A 14,420-nucleotide genomic window follows, 5' to 3' on the forward strand; every position below is an offset into this window, starting at 1 on the left:
TGGAAGGCTTGTAAAAATACAGATGTTAGGCCCTACCCAAGAGTTTCTGACTCCAGAGGCTGGAGCAAGACTCCAGATTTACATTTCTAGCAAGTTCCTGGGTGATCCTTGTGCTGCTGGTCCTGGGACCACACTTTGAGAACTACTATCCTAGAGAATAATATAGTTACACGTTGACGTAACTTCTAGGAAAGATTTAGACATCGAGTAGCTGAGAAGATGGAGGACAGAATCTCAGGTGGGCTGAAAGGCATTGGCGAGGCAGTAGTACGAGACCATGACTTGTCCATAGACTGGCCTCTTGAGAACCTAAGCATGGTGGAGGTGAGACTTCCTTTTATAACCAGGCCCCTTTTCAGTATTATCTGTTTTTGAGAACTTCCCTTCTTCATGTTGTGAAATGGCCATTAGACATAATGAGTGGGGTTTTTTTTAAGATTTTATTTATTTATTTGAGAGAAGAGAGAGAAAGAGAGCATGAGTGGGGAGAGGAGCAGAGGGGGAGGGAGAAGCAGACTCCCCGCGGAGCAGGGAGCCCGATGTGGGGCTCGATCCCAGGCCCCTGAGATCATGACCTGAGCCGAAGGCAGACGCTTAACTGACTGAGCCACCCGGGCGCCCCGGATATAACAGGTCTTAGTGTGGTTTTCCCAAATGCAGATGCCCGAGAAGGATGTAAGTGGAAGTACGTTAAGAAGTGCAGGTAGCTCCAGGAGAGAAAGGCATGTTACGCAGGGAAGGGAAAACACAGCTACTAGGCCACAGGTAAACTGGAATTGGTGCAAAGCACATGCCTCAAAATTAGCCCAACCCAGGTGGGAGGGAACTGGCATATTTGTACAAAAATTCCCGATAGTCGGTGGTATTTGGTGATAGAGGTGGCGTGGTAATTCTTTGGCACTTGTGGTCTCAGCTTGTTGGGCAGCACAGCTTTCTGTAGTCATGACGAAAAGAGCCTCAGGCACAGAGATGCAGATGGCAGCTTTAGAAGTGGTGGAATACAGTCAGAGGGCTAAGGGAGAGACTGGGTCCCAGATAGAGCACCACCTGGGTAAGCTCTAGCTAAATACCAATAACGGGCCCTGATAAGGCTCCTGGTCTGGGCCTTTGAGCAACAGGGCAAAGCAATAAGCAGCCTTGTGATTCTGTGTTCATTTCCATCTTGTGCATCTGGAAAAAGAGAAAGTCAGTAAGGTGAATTGAGGTGGAGTAGGGGAGAGGATTCCTCTTGGTTTTCTAAGGATGCCAAGTATTTGGCCTCTGAGAATAGTACATTTTAGGTTAATATTCTCTACCCATTCCTTACATGTAGAACTTCTTTCTTCCTTTCTTTCTTTTTCTTTCTTTCTTTCTTTCTTTTCTTTCTTTCTTTCTTTCTTTCTTTCTTTCTTTCTTTCTTTCTTTCTTTTTCTTTCTTTCTTTCTTTCTTTTCTTTCTTTCTTTCTTTCTTTCTTTCTTTCTTTCTTTCTTTCTTTCTTTCTTCCTTCCTTCCTTCCTTCCTTCCTTCCTTTATTTCTTTTTCTTTCTTTCTTTCTTTCTTTCTTTCTTTCTTTCTTTCTTTCTTTCTTTTTCTTTCTTTCTTTCTTTCTTTCTTTCTTTCTTTCTTTCTTTCTTTCTTTCTTTCTTTTTCTTTCTTTCTTTCTTTCTTTTCTTTCTTTCTTTCTTTCTTTCTTTCTTTCTTTCTTTCTTCCTTCCTTCCTTCCTTCCTTCCTTCCTTCCTTCCTTTATTTCTTTCTCTTTCTCTCTCTCTCTTTCTTTCTTTCCTTCTTCTTTCTAGATTTTATTTATTTATTTGAGAGAAGAGAAAGAGAGCATGAGTGGGAAGAGGAGCAGAGGGAGAGGGAGAAGTAGACTCTCTGCTGAGCAGGGAGCCCGATGTGGGGCTTGATCCCAGGACCCTGGCTGGGATCATTACCTGAGCCGAAGGCAGATGTTTAAACAACTGAGCCACCCAGCCACCCCTGTAGGACAATTCTTTACCTATTCCCTATCTGTAGAAATATTCTTTGCTTATTCCAAAAAGTAGAAGTAAGTTACAGACTGCTAATAGGGTTAGGATTTTGTATTGGATATTCACTTGAGATGAACACATTACTAGTTTATCTCGTAGTTTCTCACTATTACTTTTTCCTGAAAATACCATGACTTGGGTAATTCTTTATTCTTCCCTGAAAGTCCTATATTCCTGGGCATCTAAAGTAGATTTGCATTTTACTTTCAGTCCCTCCCAGTCTCTACAGCCTTGGATTCATCTGAGATCAGTTGGAATGATATTCTGTCACCATTCAGAGTTAAGCAAAATGACAAAGAAACCAAATGTCTTTGCTACTTGTTAAGCTCCCGGGGTGATTGAATGAGGCATACCCATAACCAATCAAGAAATGTACTAATCACATTGGAGGATTTTTTTATTGCTTTTCATAAAAAGCAAAAGGAAACAGCAGTAGGAATTTTCTAGGTTAAAAGTCAGTATTAACCCCACTGGCTCCTGGGGTAGCTCTAAAGTACATCAAAATGCCCCGTGGATGTTTTCCTGTCCAGAGAAATTGTTAAGTATTGTTTAGCTTTAAGCTTTTTTTAAAATAAAAATCAGGACTGTCATTTATATTTGTTAAATTAAAAAAATATACCATTGCTTTATAATGTAATGTAATGGCTTAAAAATAGTGTATCTTTGGGGTAAATACCCAGTAAAAAAAAAAAAGTGTAAAATATTTTTTCTTGGAGGTCAAATTGGTCTCGTTTGAAAGTTACTTCATGTCAATCTTCAGCTATAAATTCATCCTGAGACCCAAGATATGGGACATCTATTTATGGAGGATTAGCTGTGGTGCCTGACACTTGGCAGCCCAGCGGGGCAGTAGAGAGGTCAAGGTCTGAAGTGAACCTCAGACATGGGCAGATATTTCATGCCATGACAGAGCTGAAAGGGTTGCACAGCTCACTCATTTTACAGATGAGGAAAATGAGTCTCGAAGCAGAGGAGTGATTTCCAAGGGTAACACATTTTTCAGTTGTAAACTGAATGGCACACAGGTCGGAGATAGGGAGCATGGTAAACAGACTCTCTTCCTAGCCAGTTTCTTTCTGTGCCCATCCCAAGCATTTGGGTTTGGACCACGGCAGATCTGGAGTTGCCACTCCAGACAAGTGTTAACGTAGGGATTCACGAACTGTATTTTATGGGATGAAATTGACTGACGTTACTTAAAGATACTGTTTTGTGGTTATGTAATTTTTAGGCATGCAGTTTGAAACAAAAGAAGCCAGCCACTTTGTGTCTCTCTGTCTTGGAGCTATCACAACTGAATGTGCCTGCAAATCTCAGAGAAGGGTTATCATGCTCTGCATTTCCCACACTTATCAGGAATGGAACCCTCTTCTCATGGACCAAGTTGTGAGACTAATGATTCTCCAGAACTCATACTGGGAAAACTCAGTCCCAATTCCCTTGTTTACTTCTGAGGAAAGGAAGCCAAAAAGAGGCTTTATGGGACCAGGCTTCCATTTTGGAAAATATCTGTCTTCAAGTTTAACCAAGTCCCAGATCATGCCCATTCTGGGCAGCTGTCTACTGAAATAATAATTCCAAAAGTATACCAAGCTAGGCTTTGGTTTGAATCTGAGGTTATCTGTTTAACTCAGGCCCCTAGTGCCATCTTGGTTCTCCCTAAAGCATATCTTAGGTCACTGGAGATGAGAGAACTGGCCTAGTTTTTTGGTGACTTTCAAACCACTTACATTCAATAGGTCAGCTAGACTGTCCAGTCCGTGATGAACTGGATTTCAACAATAGACCTGTACTCCAGGCATCTTCCTGGGACTAAACTGGACTTGGAAACAATGGGACAATGGTCTTCTACTTACCTGCCCATATTTGGTATATTGTCAGACATTCCAACTTCTAATGTTATGTGACTGGCCATGAAAATGAAAAACCCTCTCATTTTCACTTTCCTCCTCAGAAAACAATCTGTTCTGGCCTTAGTGACAATGACAGAAAGATGAGTTAGGTATTAGTTCAAACTCTGTCAAATGAGTTAGGCATTTCCAGACTGTTCATTACTCATGTAGAGCATTAAGAACTACTTAATCAATTTTTTTAAAAAAAGAACTATTTAATAAATCATTGTCTAAGGATGGCCTAGTTGGGTTGGCTTGTCATATACAGGCCCTGATGAAATGCCTCCTCCATACAGCCTTCTCTTGCTAACTAGAAGTGATACAACAGCTTCCTCCCCAAGACCTGCTCATGTGAAGACTAATGAACATGGAAATGTATATTCAATTTCAAAAATGGCCATCTGAGCTAGAGGAAGCTTCTCTGTTACAAACTGTGTGGCTGCCTCTATGTTCATATTTACATCCACATGTATATATACATAAATACATGTAATGAATCATTTCTGAACATTAGGCCTTATTTTTAACAACTATGTAAGGACTTATATATTCAAACTGGTATTTGAAAAGTCTTTCTCCTAGGGAAACACACACTCACACACACACGTATGCATGCACATGCACATGTACGTATATAATTTGTGTAGGAGGGGACAGTTGGAGGTACTTGTGCCTTACAAGTCACACAAGATAATCAGCTTTGCTGGTTTATCTTCATATCACAGATTGGAAACTCCTTAGAAGTCAGCAGTTTAAGGCTGGCCGTTTTTGAGACCCCATTGATTTGTGAAGTGGTGCTGGAGATGGGCAATCAGTTGTAGATTCTGATAATTTACTCCTTGGCAATCGAACAACTGGCATAGTAGGTTCAAAGAACCATTTTGGATTAAGCTGTGGAGAGGAGGGAACAGAAGCAAAACACAGAAAATCCTTGGCTGTTCTCACTTCAGGGCAGAGAAGGAGAGACATGTTGCCTCAAAGTCAGGACTGTCCTGCAATAAAACAATGAGGAACTCACATAGAAAATAAGCCTACGTCCAAGTCCCACAAGAAATCAGGGAAATGGGTCAGAGGGTAATTTAACATTTTTAAATCTCCCTCTTCCACGTTTCTGTATTTTTCATAGGGTCTGACTTTAGGCAATATCAGTAGGAGGAGGTAGGAGTATTTAGAAAGATGAGTGTGCAACATTGGTGAAACGTACTGTGCTCGACATGGATTTTGGAAAGCAGATAGCCCCTGGATGGTTTGATAATTTGAGAAAGCTCTTATTCACACCTGTATGTCCTGCTGTGTTACTGGATCTGCATGTTCCACAATTGAATATGTTTAATTTTATACTGTATAATGTGTGTTTCTGATGTATTTCCACTCTGCTAATGTGTGACTTAAAGCTCTGCACTATACAGAAGAGAGTGGCAATTTGAAATGTCAGTCCGTATCATTTCCTGCTGCTTAGCTAGGCATTCAGCGTCCTCCACAGCAAAGCTTCTACTCTATAGTCTTCTGTTACATCTCTACATATACCTTACTTGACCTAAACCAGATTAATCTTCATTCCCCAAATATGCCACACACCTTCCCTTCATACCATCTATAATCCTGGAATGCTCTTTGTCCTGTCCCTTCTAGCGCTTCAAGTCCTATCCAAAATTTGCTCAAAATGCTGTGTCCATGCTGGGGATTCAAGATGGCTGACTGAGCACCCACATTTATTATCAAAGATCCTAATGAATTTCATGAAAAAGTTAATAATAATAAATGATAAATCAATAACAAAAAAGGAACTTGATAAATAGTGTCTATTAGAAATTCTATACAAAATCTCATTTACAGTGAAAATAAATGCTTTAATATACCTAGGAATTCACTTGTACTGCTTAAGGGGCAAGATCTATATAAGGAAAACCATAAAACTTTGCTGATGGATGTAAACAAGGATCTGGATGGGAAGATTAAATAATTAAAGTATCAATTCTTGCAAAATAAATCCACAAATTCAATGCAATCATAAAAAAATACCCAAGGATAATTTTCATGAAACTTGATAAGCTAATTCTTAGTACTTCTAAACGAAAAAAAGCATAAAAAGCCAAGTGAATTTTAGAAGAATGAGTGCAGCTTGCCCTACAGATATCAAAACACACTAAAGAGCTATAATAATTAAAACTGCATTATACTGACTTAGGAAGGGTCAAGTAGATTAACTGAACAAGAGACTACACTTTTTAGGGAAATTGATAAGCCATTTCTAAAATTTTTATGGAAAATTTATCATCAAGGAAATGCCAAGTAAAACCACAAAATATTACCTTACACCTATCAGAATGGCTAAAATAAAAAAGACAAGAAATAACAAGTATTGGCGAGGATGTAGAGAAAAAGGAACCCTCATGCACTGTTGGTAGGAATGCAAATTGGTGCAGCCACTGTAGGAAACTTGGAGAAAACACACACACACGCGTATACACAATGGATATTACTCGGCCCGAAAAAAGAATGAAATTTTGCCATTTGCCAAAACATGGACAGACCTACAGGCTATGACGCTAAGTGAAATAAGTCAGTCAGAGAAAGACAAATACCATATGATTTCACTTGTATTTGGATTTTAAGAAACAAAACAAACAGACAAACCACCCCCTCTTAAATAGAGAAAACAAACTGGTGGTTACCAGAGGAGAGGTGGGTGGGGGAGGGGTGAAATAAGTAAAAGGGATCAAGAGTACACCTACTGTTTTTTTTTATTTTTTTTAGAGACTTTATTTATTTGTCAGAGAGAGAAAGAGAGAGCACAAGCAAGGGGAGTGGCAGGCAGAGGGAAAAGCAGGCTCCCCGCTGGGCAAGGACGTGGGGCTCCATCCCAGGACCCTGGGATCATGACCTGAGCAGAAGGCAGATGCTTAACTGACTGAGCCACCCAGGTGTCCCAAGAGTACACTTATTGTGATGAGCCCTGAGAAATGTATAGAATTGTTGAATCATTATATTGTATACATAAAATTAATGTAACATTTTATGTTAATTATACTTCAATAAACAAAAGAAAAAATTAAAATTTATATCAAATATCAAAGACAAGAAGAACCAAAACTCTCTTAAAAATAAAATAAAAGGTGGGAGGACTTGCTTTTCCAGATATTAATGCAGGTCATAAAACTATAGAATTAATACGGTATGGTGTCGGTACAGCGATAGACAAATACACCAGTGGATAGGGTACGGAGTCCAGAAAAAACTCATACATATCTGGAAAAGATTGATAACAGAGGAGGAATTTCACCCAGTGGGGAAACAATGGAATTTTTAGTAAGAGGTGCTGGCACAATTGGCTATCCATATGCAAAAAAATAAAATTAAATCTCTTATTCGTACCATATCCAAAAACATAACAATTTCCAGGTAGATTAAAGACTTAAATGTGAAGGGTAAAACTCCAAGCTTTTAGAAGAATACATAGGACTATATCTTCATGATCGTGGGGTAGAAGGATTTTTATTCTCCTAGTCACGAAGGAGAATAATGATGAAGTTGACTACATGAAAATTAAGAGCTCCTGTTCATCAGATTCCAGTACAAAAATAATAAAATGACAAGCAAAGACGGGGGAAGATATTTACAACACATATTAACTATCAAAGGATTATTGTCCAGAATAAAGAGGGTTTATAGATCAATAAGAAAAGGGCCAACAACTTAACAGAAAAATGGGCAAGAGAATTAGACACTTCTCAAAAAACAATAGAACACCCAAATATTTAATAAACATATGAAAAGGAGTTCAACTTTACTAGCAAGTCAAAGAAATGCAAATTAAAACCACAAGATTATACTATCACACACCTACGAGATAGACAAAATTTAGAAAGCTTCATCTCAAGTGGTAGCCAAATTAGGAGCACACACAACTGATGAGAACGTAAGTTGGTACCAGTACTGGAAAACAGGTAGCATGATTTATTAAAGTTGAAGATGAGCATACTCCTTGACTCATAATTTCTCCGCCTACTTATATACTCCCATCATTTAATTGTTTATGGCCACCAGAATCCATGTGCAAAAACGTTCATTTTATCTCGTTCTTAAATGACAAAAGCTGGAAATACACAATTCTGTCTCAACAGTAGACTGGATAAATCGAAGTATAGTCATACAATGGAATATTCTACAATAATAACAATCAAAAAACATGATATTAAGTGAAAGTTGAAGTTATAAAAATTGCACATAGCATGAATCTATTACATAAAAAAAACAGACAAAACTAAACTATATTGTTTAGGAATGCATTCAGGTGTGGTAAAACTAAAAATAAAAGCAAGGAAATATTACTATCAAGGTCAGGATAGAAATGACCTTTCTGTACCTGAGTGGTAGTCATATGGATGCTTACTTTACCACCATTTGCTAAACTGTACACATAAGATTTATATAGTTTTCTGTTTATTATAGCTCATAATCAAATAAAGTAAAAAATAAAAATAAAAACCCAGAAAGTAAAAAGAAAAGAAAACAAGAAAAAACACGAAAGACTCTGGAAACAGACATGCATACTAGTTCAATATGTGCTAAAAGTGGCATTTCAAATTCCAAATTCAATTTATTTAATAAGCAGTGTCAAAACTGGAAAGAAGGGATTGCCAAATTTGACAGCAAATAAATGTAAAACATCTCTATGGCCACAGACACCACAAACAACTTGAAGAAAATATTCATAACATCTACAAGACACAAATGGCTAATATCCCTAACATTAAGAATGCCTATAAATCAATGTAAAGGGGGAGATACAGGCAGGCAATACACAGAATGAAAGCTACAAAGGATCAATAAACATGAAAAAATAATAAATTTTATTAGGATTTGGTAAAGTACAAAATAGAAAAAAATAATGTATAATATTCAGAGTAATTTAAAATAATCACAATGTAATCATTTGTAAAATTATATACTAAAATTATATACTAAACTTATTAAGCTATAAAATAATTACAAAATATAAGAGCTAAGGAAGTCATTAAAGGTTAAGTCTCCTTCCAGCTTTACCATTCTTAATGTACGACTTACCCTCATAGTCTCAAGATGGTTGCCCTGTCCCCAGACATTACATCTGTGTTCCAGGCATAGAGAAGGGAAGAATGGCAAAAGCAAAACAGTACATGCCAGCTGAATCTGACCCTGCACATCAGTAAAATGATACCTTTCCCAGAAGCCTTATTCCCTAGAATTACACTTCAATCTTACTGGCAAAACTGTGACACAGTTTACCCCTAACCCTTAGGGATTTGAGGAGAAGTGTATTTTTTAAATGAGGATATTTTTGTGCCAAACTAAATTGGGGTTTTGTTAGTAAGCAAGAAGTGGAGCATATGTATTGCTTAGTCAACTAGTGGTACTGTGGGAAGGAAGAACATAGAACAGTGCTAGGTACATTGTACATAATAAACATTAGTTAAAGGAATGGGATTTTTTATACTATAAAATCCACAATCCCCAGAATGACAGGGAAGGGGGATCAAGATAAGAGTCAAGCACCAGCTACAGAGGAAACCAGGGCAGATGGAACAGAGATCTAGGATGAAGTGGATACAATGATGGAATGCTACTTGAGGTCATTGAAAATCCCGAGAGCAGAGTTAGACATAAAGCTTGAAGTAGTAGTTAGGGCTCCATCTCTAGAATTGCGCTCTTCAACACCACAGCCACCAGCTACATGTGGCTATTTAAGTTTAAATTAAATAAGAAGTATAACAACTCAGTCCTGCAGACACATGAGTCACATTTTAAAAGCCCCATGGCCACTTGTGGCCAGTGGCCTCCATAGTGAAGAGTGCTGGTATGGAACATTCCCATCACTGCAGAAAGTCCTATTGAATACTGCTTGTCTAGAAGAATTAGGCCAAGGGAAAAAAGAGAGAGAGATACCAATTTCCAGAAAAACAAACTCTTGCATAGGAAAAGAAAAAGAATCATAATATATGGGGTTCCTCTGTGAATAGCCTTTGCTAATCATAATGTAAACACTGAATTCTGAATTACTTAAGTAGAACTTTATTGGGAGGATGCCGGGTTGAGACGAGGCTTGTGTCTGGTAAGAGTGGGGGTTCATATGGAAGAGCGCTAAAGCCTCACATTCCAAGGTGGGAACCTAACAGATAATGCCTGTGACCAAAAAAAGCAGAAAAGAGCGATAGAGACATTTTGTTAAATGTATACAGACAAATAAAAAAGATTCGGCTAAAAGAGTTAAACTGATTGTCTCAGCAGAGGGAAAAAATAGAGGAATGGTGGGAACAGGGAGCACCGATTTAGGAATAAGCCTTGCAAACCTATTTGATTCTTACATGACATGCAGATATGATTTGATTAAAATAATAAATAAAATGGAATAAACTGCAAAAACAGGGGTGCCTGTTGCAAAAACAGTTGGCTCAGTCAGTTAAACATCCGACTCTTGATTTCAGCTCACGTCCTGATTTCAGGGCAGCGAGTCGGAGCCCCACAGCGGCTCCATGCTCAGCGCGGAGTCTGCAAGAGATTCTCTGTCCCTCTGCCCCTCCCGCTCAGGCTCTCTCTCTCTCTCTCTCTCTCTCAAATAAATAAATAAATCTTAAAAAAATAAAAAGAATAAACTACAAAAACAAAAGCTCTGTTACCATGTCATATTCTCCATCAAGTCTATTCCGGTCCACAGACGTGATACTTCTATACTTTGATATTTAGGAATGCATCGTCTGAAACTCTGCTCTTGGCACCTATCTGCATCCTGCTTTGCTCTGTAGTTAGTTGTATAGGCTTATAGTCAAACTCCTACTGGTTCATAAATTCTTAGACTAACTACTGTCTGATTTCAGAAGCGTCACAATATTGCAGTCTAATACAGAGTAAAGCATGAAGACTCCAATAAAATGTTTAAACAGGGTAATAATAAGGGGCTCCTGGGTGGCTCAGTCGGTTAAGCATCTGCCTTCGGTTCAGGTCATGATCTCAGGGTCCTGGGACCGAGCCCCCCTTGGCCTCCACGCTCGGGGGGTGGGGGGTCTGCTTGTCCCTCTGCCTCTGCCCCTCTCCCTCCTCGCCCTGTCTCTGTCTCTCTCTCAAATGAATAAAATCTTTTAAAATGGTAATAATAATTTAAAAATCATAATAGTCAACGTTTATGGTGCCCTTACTATGTGCAATGCATGTGATAAGAGCCTACCGATAAATTAGGGGGTCATTTATTCTTCCACAGAGGAGGCCATAGATAGGGCAGGAAAAGAGAGTGGCTCTTTCATGCCTAAGAGGACATAGTTCCAGGTTAGCATCAGAATGCCTATGCTTATTTTTTTTTTACTTTATACAATTTTATACTACGTGTTTTAAAAAATGGGCCTGAATTATTTTTCAACACCATCTTTTTTAAAATTTTTATTATTTTTTTATTTTTTAAAAGATTTTATTTATTTATTTGACAGAGAGAAACACAGTGAGAGAGGGAACACAAGCAGGGAGAGTGGGAGAGGGAGAAGCAGGCCTCCCGCGGAGCAGGGAGCCCGATGCGGGGCTTGATCCCAGGACCCTTGGACCATGACCTGAGCTGAAGGCAGACGCTTAATGACTGAGCTACCCAGGCGCCCCAATTCAACACCATCTTTTAAAACATAATGAATAGTAAGTCAATTCTAGTTTACATCTGCCAACGGAATGATCTCATATTTTACGCATATCTCTTGGTCATAAAACTTGTGAGAATATAGAAAATGAACAAGGTTTAATTAGTGAAGATGATAAAATGATGTTCAATTTTATTTACCACCATATGAAACATGGAAGGCGGAGAGGTACGTATGTTTGAAATGTGACAATACTTCCTAACATTTAGCTAAAAAAGAACTATTACAATAGGTTTAATCTTAAATCCATGTCAAGATACAGGTGACCCACAGGGTTTTTGCCTTTAGTACAGAGGTTTAGAGAGAGATTAAATCAGTGAAAATTGTCTTTAGATAGAAAATTGCTAGGTAATTTTTACAAACTCAGTGTCGTACACTCTGACTTACCTAATAGAGCATTATCTTCTCCTGGTAATTTACTGATTTCAATTTTATCTGCTATTGCTGTTTGGAAATTGAACCCTTTTGTGCTTGCATTCACACTTTGCCTCTAGAAGCCTCCTGACTAAATCGAAAATCAGAAACCCAGTTACATATGAAAGAGGCTCTGTATTCCTAGCAGCATAGGCCTTACCTAAGGAGGGAGAAGATAATGAATATGGTCTCCGTATCCACCTGACCTGGTTTAGTAATAGAAAAAGGATGGGACCTATTCTCTCTAATTACACCCTGTGGCTGTCTTGGCTAGGCTACATCAAATATTTTCACTTGTCATTTCATCTTTTCACAGTTTTAAACATTGTTTTTGCCAACTTGAGGTTTCATGGATTTCGTCCCTCTATTTATTTCACATCAAGCTCTGGAACTTACCTGTAGCTCACCTGGTGAGCTGTGCAAAGGGGAGTATGTTTACCTCCATGAGAGGGGGACAGATGACCTGAAGAAAGCAGCTACCACAAGGGTCACAGCTCCTCAAAGACACACTTGTTTTATCCTAAATTCTTTTGCACAAGTATGGTATTAAACAGGGTTGCAGGAGATGAGAGATTAAACCTAAATTGGAACCCCATATGCTGGAAGTTAAGTAAAATTCCTTTACATTTGAATAGTTCTAAGCAAGTAATTTGTTACCCTTTATACTTTAGTGGAATTGATGAACAGGTGGTTTTCAGAAGATCACTCAGTATATTTAGCTTCTGAAATTCGAGCGACTCAGGATCTCATTGGCTGCTGGTGCCACGTGATAATTCCGAGCGCAGGCACCACTCTGGCTCTTGCCTGGGGTTCTCAGGAGGGAAGAGTTGGGAGAGGCTTTGCTGCTGAGGAAATTGATTTGATAGATTAAAGGTAAGGGCGGTTTATGGCTTTTTCTGTAATGTTCTTGCTGGAGATGTTCCACAGCTTCCCTTGAAGTATTTTCCAAAGTTTGGGGTCATAACTGGGGAAATTAGTGATGGAAATGTGACTAGGAAAGTTTGTAACCCTATTGCCCTCCTCAGGCCCTACTTACATCTGCCATGTGTTGTGTGATTAGAGTCAAGTCCTATACTAACCAACCTACTGCTCGACTGAGTTGGCTCTCTGGTCTAAGAGACAAAATTTTTAAAAGTTTTTGCCTTTGACTTCTTTTTTTCAAAATATATTAGTATGTAAAAGGATCTATGTTCTGCATTCCTATATTTATCCTGTTCTACGGGGCGTCATTTGCCTCCAAAGGAGTGGCAGTTTTGCTAGCTTAACAAAACCAGCCATGGCGGGGGTATTGGTTTACATGGCAAATATCTCTGGCCGAAGGGACAGCTGTTCCAGGTCATCATCCACTTTTATCAAGAGAGTCCCACTCTCTGGCGTCAAACTAAGAAGGCCTTGGGAGATCCTTCCATTAGTTCCTAAATTAGAAGCTTAGACCAAAGAGCAACAATCTCATATGTACTTCAGTCAATGCTTTGCACATTTCTTGTTTTTCAGGTTTGAGGAAAAGCTACAGAAACAGAAGAGAAAAATCCATACAAGCCAATGGTATTTGGGGAAAAAATAACCCCATTGCCTTGAGGTTTCTATTTTTTCTTGTAAAGCTATTGACAGATTTGTTTTTATGTGTTCTAATTTCAAGCATAGGATAGACTGCTACTGTGTATTAGAGCAGTAGAGAGACCTAAAGCAGCCCTCTTAGAATTTTGGTGCTGGCAAAAAAAATTCTAACTTTTGGAAGCTTAACTGACCTCCCTTTCACTAATACTTTTGCTTGAAAATGCTTTTCTGCAAGTATTTAGAAATTTAAATACCCCGTTTCTTTGAATCCAAATCCTCTCACTTTCTTACCTCCGCTTCCTTTTACAACTTTAACTAACTTGACCATGTAGCTCGAGGTGGCAATACCTGACATGTCCCTGAGGGAATCAAGAGAAGGTATTTGGAAGTCTGAGGCTTTTAGACCAGTATTTAAATATCTCCTGTCATGTAGCCCGCAACAATCTATGGATGTGAAGGGTGGATAAGTCTCAAATTCGGTTTTTACAATGTTATGATTTCAGTCCTAGGCATAGATTCTAATGTATTTTCATTTGTCTGGAATATGAAAAGTTTGTAGGTGCCACTACTACTCTGGGAAAATGGCGGATGATGAAGAATATGAGGAGGTGGTGGAGGTAAGATGAAAAAGCTGATGCTGACAGCCAAGTATTTTATGTGGTGACAATCAAAGCTGTGTAGGTGAATTAATCATTTGAAAAATACATCATCTATTATAACCTCACAAAGAGTCATTATTAAAGCATGAGAAAGGAATATTTTATGTTCAGTTTCACTATAATTATGTGGGATTTAGAATTGAAAAGAAATATCACTGTTTCCCACTTTTGCTTCTCTTTAAACTCTCAGAAAAACATGGTGTGGGGTAAAGGCAGGTTTTAATTTGTCTTC

The 14,420-nt window shown here is 38.6% G+C and overlaps 1 long non-coding RNA gene across 1 annotated transcript in view; it reads right to left on the bottom strand.

Moving 5' to 3' along the window:
- Positions 1-1,094: 1,094 nt before the first annotated feature.
- The window catches only part of LOC148164709 (uncharacterized), a 41,358-nt gene continuing 28,032 nt past the window's right edge, over positions 1,095-14,420 (bottom strand). The window contains exon 4 of the long non-coding RNA XR_015767867.1: positions 1,095-1,170. This is a non-coding gene — a long non-coding RNA (uncharacterized LOC148164709). The remainder of the gene's footprint in view (positions 1,171-14,420) is intronic.

This window comes from Eumetopias jubatus, unplaced genomic scaffold, assembly GCF_037043125.1.
Source record: "Eumetopias jubatus isolate StellerSeaLion01/CBP00866 unplaced genomic scaffold, mEumJub1_p1.0 scaffold_3, whole genome shotgun sequence".
NCBI classification, from domain to species: domain Eukaryota; kingdom Metazoa; phylum Chordata; class Mammalia; order Carnivora; family Otariidae; genus Eumetopias; species Eumetopias jubatus.